Source organism: Halictus rubicundus, unplaced genomic scaffold (assembly GCF_050948215.1).
Source record: "Halictus rubicundus isolate RS-2024b unplaced genomic scaffold, iyHalRubi1_principal scaffold0207, whole genome shotgun sequence".
NCBI lineage: Eukaryota > Metazoa > Arthropoda > Insecta > Hymenoptera > Halictidae > Halictus > Halictus rubicundus.
Genome location: NW_027488748.1, coordinates 200,131 through 209,261, shown reverse-complemented (window position 1 = coordinate 209,261; position 9,131 = coordinate 200,131).

Sequence of the window (9,131 nt, the reverse complement as noted above, 5' to 3'; positions counted from 1 at the left end):
AGGTTCATAAAAATTGAAATTTTTCTACGTACCAGAGTATATTAAATTATTGTACATACACAGGGGCGGCGGTGGTTCAGCCGAGAAGGGGGTGATTCTACATGAGAAAATGAGTGGAAGATATACAATAAAATTTTCTCATCCGAAGCTTCGTTTTCGAGAAAATCGAGTATGAAAATGCAGCGAACACGCGTTATTCGATGGGAAGCATCCTATGCCGGAATCATTCGTAACCCGTAACGGTGGGGATAAGCTCGAGCGACCATCAATACATTTTATTCCGACATACGACGTCGCTTTTTATTTCGAAATAAGAAAATCGCTGTCCCCTCTTCGTCTTCTTCATCCGAAGTACAGGAGTTCGAGAGTTGAACTCGATTTTCACGAGAACGAAGCCTCAAGTGAAGAAAATCTAATTTTTCATTTTCGATTTGTTTCTTCACGTAGAATCCTTTCTCGGTTTTACCACCGATACTGGGACACCCTGTACATTATTTGTTTCTGTGAATAATACAAGTGAAAAATAAAAATGATTTAGTAACTTTTCAAGTTGTAAGTGAGATTAACATCTGTATGGAATTAAAGGTTGGTCGATTAAAATTACGTCGAATCTTCTACGTTTGCCCGGATTTAATATTATAGTTAACCTGAATAAATACGGACTATTATTTGTTAAACTGTAAAATCAAAAGAATGACATTGAATTTTCAAGCTCGTTGGAGAATTGATCTTTGAAAAAGTGTCATCTGAAATTGTGCACGGATCTTGGATAACAACTTGAAAAACAGCACGGCAGAAGAAATTGAATGTTTTCACCCGTCTGTGCTCCAGATTTCAGTCCCTTCCAATTATTCTCGAGGATTTATGACGAAGACAAAGCGCGTCCGTATCTTTAGAAACATTTCAAAGAAAGAACTGCGGTAAACTGCTTAGTGTATGCAGTTGCCGCATTAATCTTGCGAGCTGCAACGCAAAAAATTGTTTCCGACATGCATTTCCTTCTCGAGTATACGCATGTCATTTGTACATGTTTATCGTAATATTGCACTCAACGTATTAGCAATATAAATGTATTAAATGTAATAAATTTGGAGAAGTTCGTTAAATACTAGCAGGACTTATCTGCAGATAAATTCGAAAGATTCTTTTGCACTGCGCAGGAAATCGAAGAACCGGAAGGTGGTAAATCTTTCGTTGACAACGCAATAAAAAATCAAAAAACCACAGAACCACGAACCCTTCACAATGAATTACGGCCCGGCCAGTCCAAGAAATTAACGAACCGAGAAGAGAATGTAATCTTTCGTGAAGTGAAAACGTATCTGACGATTTCTGCTCCAAAAGTTGCTACACTAAGATCGCTAATGGTTTGGGGAATCAAGTTCACGCTGAACTCGGTCGAAGAATACGTCGCAAGAATGATTTTTATGGCCGCGTTCCCCCGAAAGGAGTCATTCGTTAGTGAAATTAGTAAACAGCAAAAAATCAATTTTTTAAAACACAAAATCGGAGGAGATAATAATTTACACTCGACCAAGACGGGGTAAGGGACCAAATTACTGAGGGGGTGCCAATTACTGCGCCTGTATTAATTATACTTACTTTTAAAGCGTAACGAATATTAAAAAAGAGATATTAAATTTTTTCATGAAAATCAGTTAATAATTTTGTACAGCTCACTTTTAATATTCGCTATGCTTTAGAAATAAGTATAGTTAATATAGGCACAGTAATTGGCACTCCCCAGGAATTGGGTCCCTAATGAGAATAGATTAGTAATTATGGGGACATGTATACGGGTTAATAGCATTGTAAAAATTCTTATTATCTGTTCTTATTGAACATTAATATATTGTAGAAATTAAGAGTGTGAACTATTTTTCTGTATAGTCGCCGTTCGCCTTTAGTTTTCGAGATATTTGAAACAAGCTGTGAACACCACTACAGTGAATTTTGGTTATACATACTTACACGTCTGCGGCGGTGTTGCATCAGAATGGGAATGCCGTTTATCGACTGTCTCCACCAACACATCGCAACGATCGAAAAGCAATTTACATAACAGGTCGATCTTGTCGAGAAGGCTCCTGAATATTAAGTCTTCGAGACATTTTCAAAATTCTACGTATATCAGTGAAACTGCAGCAATAGTAATTGATAGTAAAACGATAGCAAAGTAACAAACATTGAGAAAATCCGCTGAACTGCATAATTACCTATCATTTCTTTTTCTATTTAATAATGAGTGTACGGCGAGTCCCAAAAATGTCGAAAAATCGACTGAAAATGTCGCGTCCGGTTTGAAATTAAAACACAAGCCATTGATTTTCAAATAATGGTTCTATTAATTAATTACATAGTCACCACTATTTTTTGCAATTGTCTCCCAACGTTTTACAAGCTGGTAGATTTGTTTGTTGTATAAATTACGTGGTTTTTTTCCAAAGAAGATCTTGAAGTCTCTGAAAACCGGGTACAAACGTTTGCAATTATTCAACAGAATTAGATGGAGAACTGTGAACATCATTTTATCGGATAAAACGGTTTTAGTTAAGGAGTTCTTCGTACGTAACGAGCGTTCTCGTGTCGTCCACGTTTAATTTCAACTCAAATATTTTCTTTAAATTATCACTCTCCTCGTAAATCTGGTGTTTGTTGCGCTCCTCCTCGACCGTCTGCGAAACTGTTTGACTCATACGAAGCAGACGGCACTCTTAGGAACTATTTACATCGTTACACCAGTTCTGTTCTAATTAATTAGTTTTCTCAAAGAAAGCCTGCAGAGCCTAACATTGTGGAGAAGAAGTGGAATACCATGGAACTTTGAACGAGTATTTCGAAAACAGTTAAAACGAAGAGACTCGGATGTATTTTCAGTAAAAATACTCCTCTTATAAAGAGGTGCAAAAATCGTTCAAAGTTTCAAACTTCCGACTCGAGAATCACTGGAATTATTTATATTATACACTATTGTGTCATTTATTTATACAGAATTCTTAAAATATTTCATGCGTTAGATCGTCAAAATAAAATTTGCGGAATTTTTATTGTTTATTTAAGATGATTTTTTATTTGAATGGTCGAACCAGGATTATTTCGAATAGTTTTATAATTATTTATAATAAATATAACAAGGTGTAACGTAGCCGGAGGAATCAATAATAATATTGCATATGACAATTTTACATTAAACATTCGTCACTATATTCATTACCTCGCACGTATCAATCATGCAAAATAAATTGCAATAGCACTGCACCGCAAGTTTCGAAAGAATTGGCGGTGATCCATCCAGTGTATGTGATACGTAGTACAATTTAATACCGACCAGTATTATCGTCGCAGGAGACAAGAAAAAGTTCTTTGAATTAAATGATATCTTTTATCCTTGCCAATGGTATCTTTCTCTCGGGCAGTTCAGGTATTCAGTGGAGGGAACTAAGTTACGTAGCGAGAAGGAAATGTGAGATTTCCGTGGATTCCCCGTTAAGTGGCCATCTGGCCGAATAGGGAGTGAGAGAGAAAATTCCACAGAGCAAAATCACTTACCGTAGAAATAGATTAGAAAATCGGTTGAGCAAGAGATACGATCCGCCGTGATCGAGCTTCCGGCGTAGATACCTGCGTCGATCCCGGGCATGAAAACAAAATTTAAGCGCCGCCGTGATCTCAGTGCGTGCTTTCACAGTCAAGGTAAAGAACTTTATTAGGCTACTAAATTCTTAAACTGCCAGATCGATTAGTTTCTTTCCCGGTACTGATTCCAAAATTCGGAAACCCGAGTTACGGATACTAGGGTAAGGAACCCAATTACTGTGAGGGTACCAATTACTGCGCACTATATTAAGTATGCTTATTTTTAAAGAATAATGAACATTGGAAAAGAGATATTAAATTAAAAAATTTTAATTTTAAAATAAGTATGATTAATATAGACACGGTAATTGTTACCCCGCAGTAAATGGATCCCTTATCCTATTCAAGCTTCTTAACCGAACTGTTAATTATACAAATTAATTCTCGGACTTTCCGCAGAAAAATTAATGTTTATCTATTCGGAATCAAATCGCAATTTACAGTAGCATCTCCGTAATTGTCGTGTCGTCGGCTGCGCCAAAATACAGTTTAGGGGAATGCCATAAAATACAAATTAAATGCAGCATAGACGAAAATATGCGACAGTAAAAAGTGTCCTCGTGTATTTCTCTTCGTGCGCGTCAACTCGCGCCGACTGCCGTATCCAATAGTCGGAACGAAATCCTCGAATTTCATGGTACTCGAGAATCTGCAGAGAAGGTCCCTCTATTGTTTTCACAAACCACACGGACGCTTACGAATTGTGCTACTGGTTTCCGGTATTTTCCGCTAAACTAGATTTTTACTGTCCGACAAGCTCGCGTGGCCAGCGTTTTTACGAAGTAGAATTAGCAGATCGTGATCAAACGCATCAGACGATTCCTGTTCAATAACACTCGCGCCCGCAGAATTTTCAATTTCCGGGAAACGAGGCGTCGAATGAAAAAAAATTATCCTATATCTCCGACTTATTTTCTCATGTAGAATCATCCCCTGCACGCTTACACCACTCTGGGACACTCTGTAGACATATGGAATAAAAAAGTCCACCAAACTCTAGAGTCGTTTTTTAAGAAAACGATTGACTCGAGGCATATACTTTCTTTGAAACCTTTTATCCTCTCGATGAGTAGATTACGATGCTGCAATAAAAAATTTGACCTTGAGAAAACCGATCAAGGACAATTGTGCACGTAATTTTGTGAAGGTGAAGAATTCACTCGGATAGTTTTTACGCATAATTTTGGTATACCCTGTACATTGATACGGAACGAAAGTCGTTTTTCAAGAAAAAAAATCCACGTACAAGGGAAATCGTATTACCTGAAAAAGCACTGTATTCTTTTATGTTTGTCGACCTCTTCCGAACGCCAGCTAAGAGGTTCATCTATAAAAAGACCGAATATCACCTTGAAACTTTGTAAACGAGTATCTAACGGGATGCAGTGTAGTCATTTTGACGAGACTAAACAGTTATTTTCTAAAAAAAAAAAAAAACGGTTCAACCTGTACCGGTGTATAAGATGGTCCTCCTGTGTCCTTCGGTTGTGAAAATATTTAATATGCAGTTTGAGTGCAGTTAAAAAAAATAATCATATGTTCAAATATGGACAATTTCTCGAGAACCGGAAGTTCAGTGGTCGAGTCATTTTTGGTTCCGCTGTACGTTACATTCTCAAACAATTTTCTATAAGACAGTGACGGACTTTCTCATCTATTTTGAAACGCTCAAATGAATTAATAGACGGGAGACATATAAATCAAGCACACGTCCCATCGAGTTTCTCTATACTCTATGGCGCGATGTGAGCACGAACATTCACGTGCACAGCTCAACGGTTCGTCGCCCATTGCGATGTGCGTCTCCCCATAAAATCGATCCTCTCAAGCCCTGAAGTTCAAGGGAATTTTAGACTCGTGTGCGCTGTAGCGTTCACAGATGTGAACCTGACCTGAAACGAATGACAATGAGACCCGGTCAACTTTCGGACTTTTCGCTTTTCATATTTCATATGGGACATCAAATTTGTCTCTGTTTTTTTTTCTTTTTAAATGTACTCGATGTCTGGATTTATTTGTCTGGACATGAAAACTAATTTTCACGCTGATAAATCTGGTGACTGTCCCAAACATCTCTACCGTAACTGTTCAAATTTTATCCCGGCCACTGTAAGTGTGAGACTCGCACTAATGCGAGCGAAGCAAAAGATTGCAACTCCTCTAATTTTTTACTTTTTTTTTTTTTATGAAACTTCTAGCGCCGTGTTCGTCTCGTTTTTCTAATTAAAACGACACCAAACACGATATAGTCACGATCACAGTTACTCGTGTAACAAGCGATTTATGTTTGGGGCTAGACAAAGGTCGGCCAGCGGAGGAGATAGAGAAGCAGAGGGTCGAAGCGTCTAACTTCGGTCCCTCTTCCTTTCCTCAATCGCTAACCTACTCTACGTTCGACACACTACAAGGAACGTAACACCTCTAACATAACTGTCGCTCGACATGCCCGACGATACGACAGTTACGGAGATACTAGCGGTGAAGCGTTTCTGATAATTGGCTCGAACGCGAACACCAACGAATCAGGTTAGTTAGCACTTTGCTACAACCACGATCAAAGAAGACACGTTCAGCGCGAGTGAACTAGTGCAACCGTAAAGTATTTCGTTTGTCATCGGTGCTCTCTAAGCGACTTGCGTTGGCTCGTTATTCGCTATCTCTCTGTTTCACTCATTATTTATGTTTCCACTTGGATCCCCCGACGGGATCTATCGTTTCCTACAGGACGAATAACGAACTTCGAAGGGTCTCGCAGTGAAATGTCTCCCCCTGCCCCGGTGCCACGCCGCAAGCCGTCTTTCCAGCTTTGCACTACCCGAAATGTAACATAAGGAAAATTAGCTGTTTTCGGAAACTCCGAAACTTCGAAGGTTTACCGTCGCACCCCGAACAAATGTCGACAACGAATTCACGGATTATGCGTCAATTCGGACGAGTGCAGCCAACGAACATATTCGCACGCCCTCCTTTAGGTGCCGCGACGACGCAAACGATCAGTTTCGAGGACGAAAAATGGAGGCAATATTTGTCATTTCATTTCTTCCGTCGAATACTGGGTTTTCGTGGATTATGGGAAGTGGGCAAACATGTTCGGGAGATTGGGATAAACAAAAGAGACGTGTACTTCAGCGTAGGAAGCAAGAAAATTCTCAAGAAAAGTTCACTTCGTTGGATTTGGTAAAGTGAATTCAAAGAGAGATTCATTTGATGACATTTATCGTGTAAGTTTCGTTTGTCGAATGTAGTTTGCGGATGTTATGACGTAAATGATCCTCACATTGAACCTCTCTCATATCTGTTTATGATTTTTTCACATAAGTAGGCTTAAAAAATGAGAATAATTAATATAGGCACAGTAATCGGGTCTCCAGTTTATGGGGAATTATTCAACAAATTTCTTTCTTCAGACGTATATTGTGAAAATCGGTAAATTCGTTCGTTCGCACTTTTCTAAAGTGAAATAGTTGCTTTCGGCGCCCCGTAGATTTAGTGTTAATGTCGTTGTCTCTGTAATAGAATTAATTCGGTGGAGTGAAGCGTGAATCTCTCAAGCTGCAAAAAGCTCTATACAAGAGTACTATCCGCCCATCTCAGGCGTGTTCACCTCCGCTAGGTAGATTTATCCTCGAACGAAGATTAAAATACTTTAGCGCTCCAGCCCAAAACGTAATACAACACGAAGCATCATAGTTAACTCTGTAAATTTGGTTCTGTATCCTACTTTGTTTTGACCCACATTTTGCCGAGACCAATTGTTTAAACCTTGCCACACCTCCTTTTAACGCAGAATAAATTCGTGAAAGCAGGAAATAAAGCAAGGAAAGCGAAGCACCGTACTCGAGTAAAATAGGAACTGTAAAATACAGTACTGAATTTCTACAAATATTTATATCAATACTTCACTGCATAATTCACTGAAAAAATTATTGAATTACATTAATCGAAGTTATATTGTTGAATCACGACTGCTATTGTTACTACTGTTAAAACAATTACTGAGACGACTAGACATTATGACCAAAATGAATAAATATTAGAACAATTTAAAACTGGTTACATTGTTTTGTACACATTGGAGTTAATATACGTTTTTATGAATCTTCTGTTTCCAGTAATTGACACAGAAAATGTTTATTTTACAGAAAACTCCACAGTCGAATAATATTTTGTCATGATATAAATTTGATATAAACTTGCACGATGTAAATTACTGCACACCATCGTCCCTTGTGAATCGCAAAGGGAAAGCATAAAGTTCTCTTGAATCGGAATTAACCGTTACACAAAATACGTTTGCAATCTGAAATATCAACGCTCTGCATACAGTAAACCATAATGTCCACACCAGAGATACAGTTAACTACTAGACACTAAATCAAGCTACTAAGTTATACGATTCACGATAGGAATCGCCTATAACGCGGAGCACGTGGGAATGCAGCAATAGTAGATAAAAACACTATGAAGCATCGGTCACGTGCAACAATAAACTGCTCATACCTAGATGCACCACCGGTAACAATCAAAGCCATAAATGATAAGAGATATCTGTTTGTAGTGTCGGGTGTATTATCAGAAATACTACAATTCAAATAAGATGGCTAGTTAATAATAGTATAAATTTTATTTACATCATGCACATGTTTTACATTTCATCTTACACATTTTTTCATAATTATACAGCGAGTATCTTGTTCAATGAAAGTTAGTTGAAAGTATGCCTAGATTTATAGCAATAATCGCTAATTGAGAATATTGGTCGCATAATTACTGCGACCGTCATTATATACAATTTTATTCCGATATAAGACGATGCTTTTTATTTCGAAATAAGAAAATCGCTATCCCCTCTTCTCCTTCTTCATCCGCAAAACGACGAAATCCGGTCCCGAGCAATCGCCTTATATCGAAAGGAAGCTGTGGCGAAATATCGGCGTGGGTCAGAAATGACCCATAGGCCTAGAACTGACAGAAATCCGAAGGTTAACCTACAGAGTATCAAAATCGGAATTTAATTACTTACTGTATGCTAAGTAAATGAATGTTACACGAGTAACAACAAAAGCTTAATATAAATTAATTAATCTACAAGAACGATCTCCGACAGTATACTTTAAAAATATTGTGAAAAGTATCTATTGTCTGAGAGTTAGCCAAGTGTACTTATAAAAATGTTTATAAAAAGGATTAATTGTTTACGAGGAGATCGTGTCCACACTTCTCTGTAACAGACTGTATTTTGACAGACAAAAGTATGTTTACAAAATGTTCAGATAGATTGTTTACGTTTGAAATCCGCAAAAAACATCCGCGGGCATCGTACTGCAAACAGAATTAGTGGAAAACAATTGCCAGTTCAAATATAACGGAAATTTTAGTTGCTATCTCTCCGCTATATCTACACGCGAGAAGGATAAATTGGAATATACACTGTGAAGTGTGCTGTCACGAACGAATGTTTGAACGAACAGCCTGTGACAAAAAAAGAAGGCTGC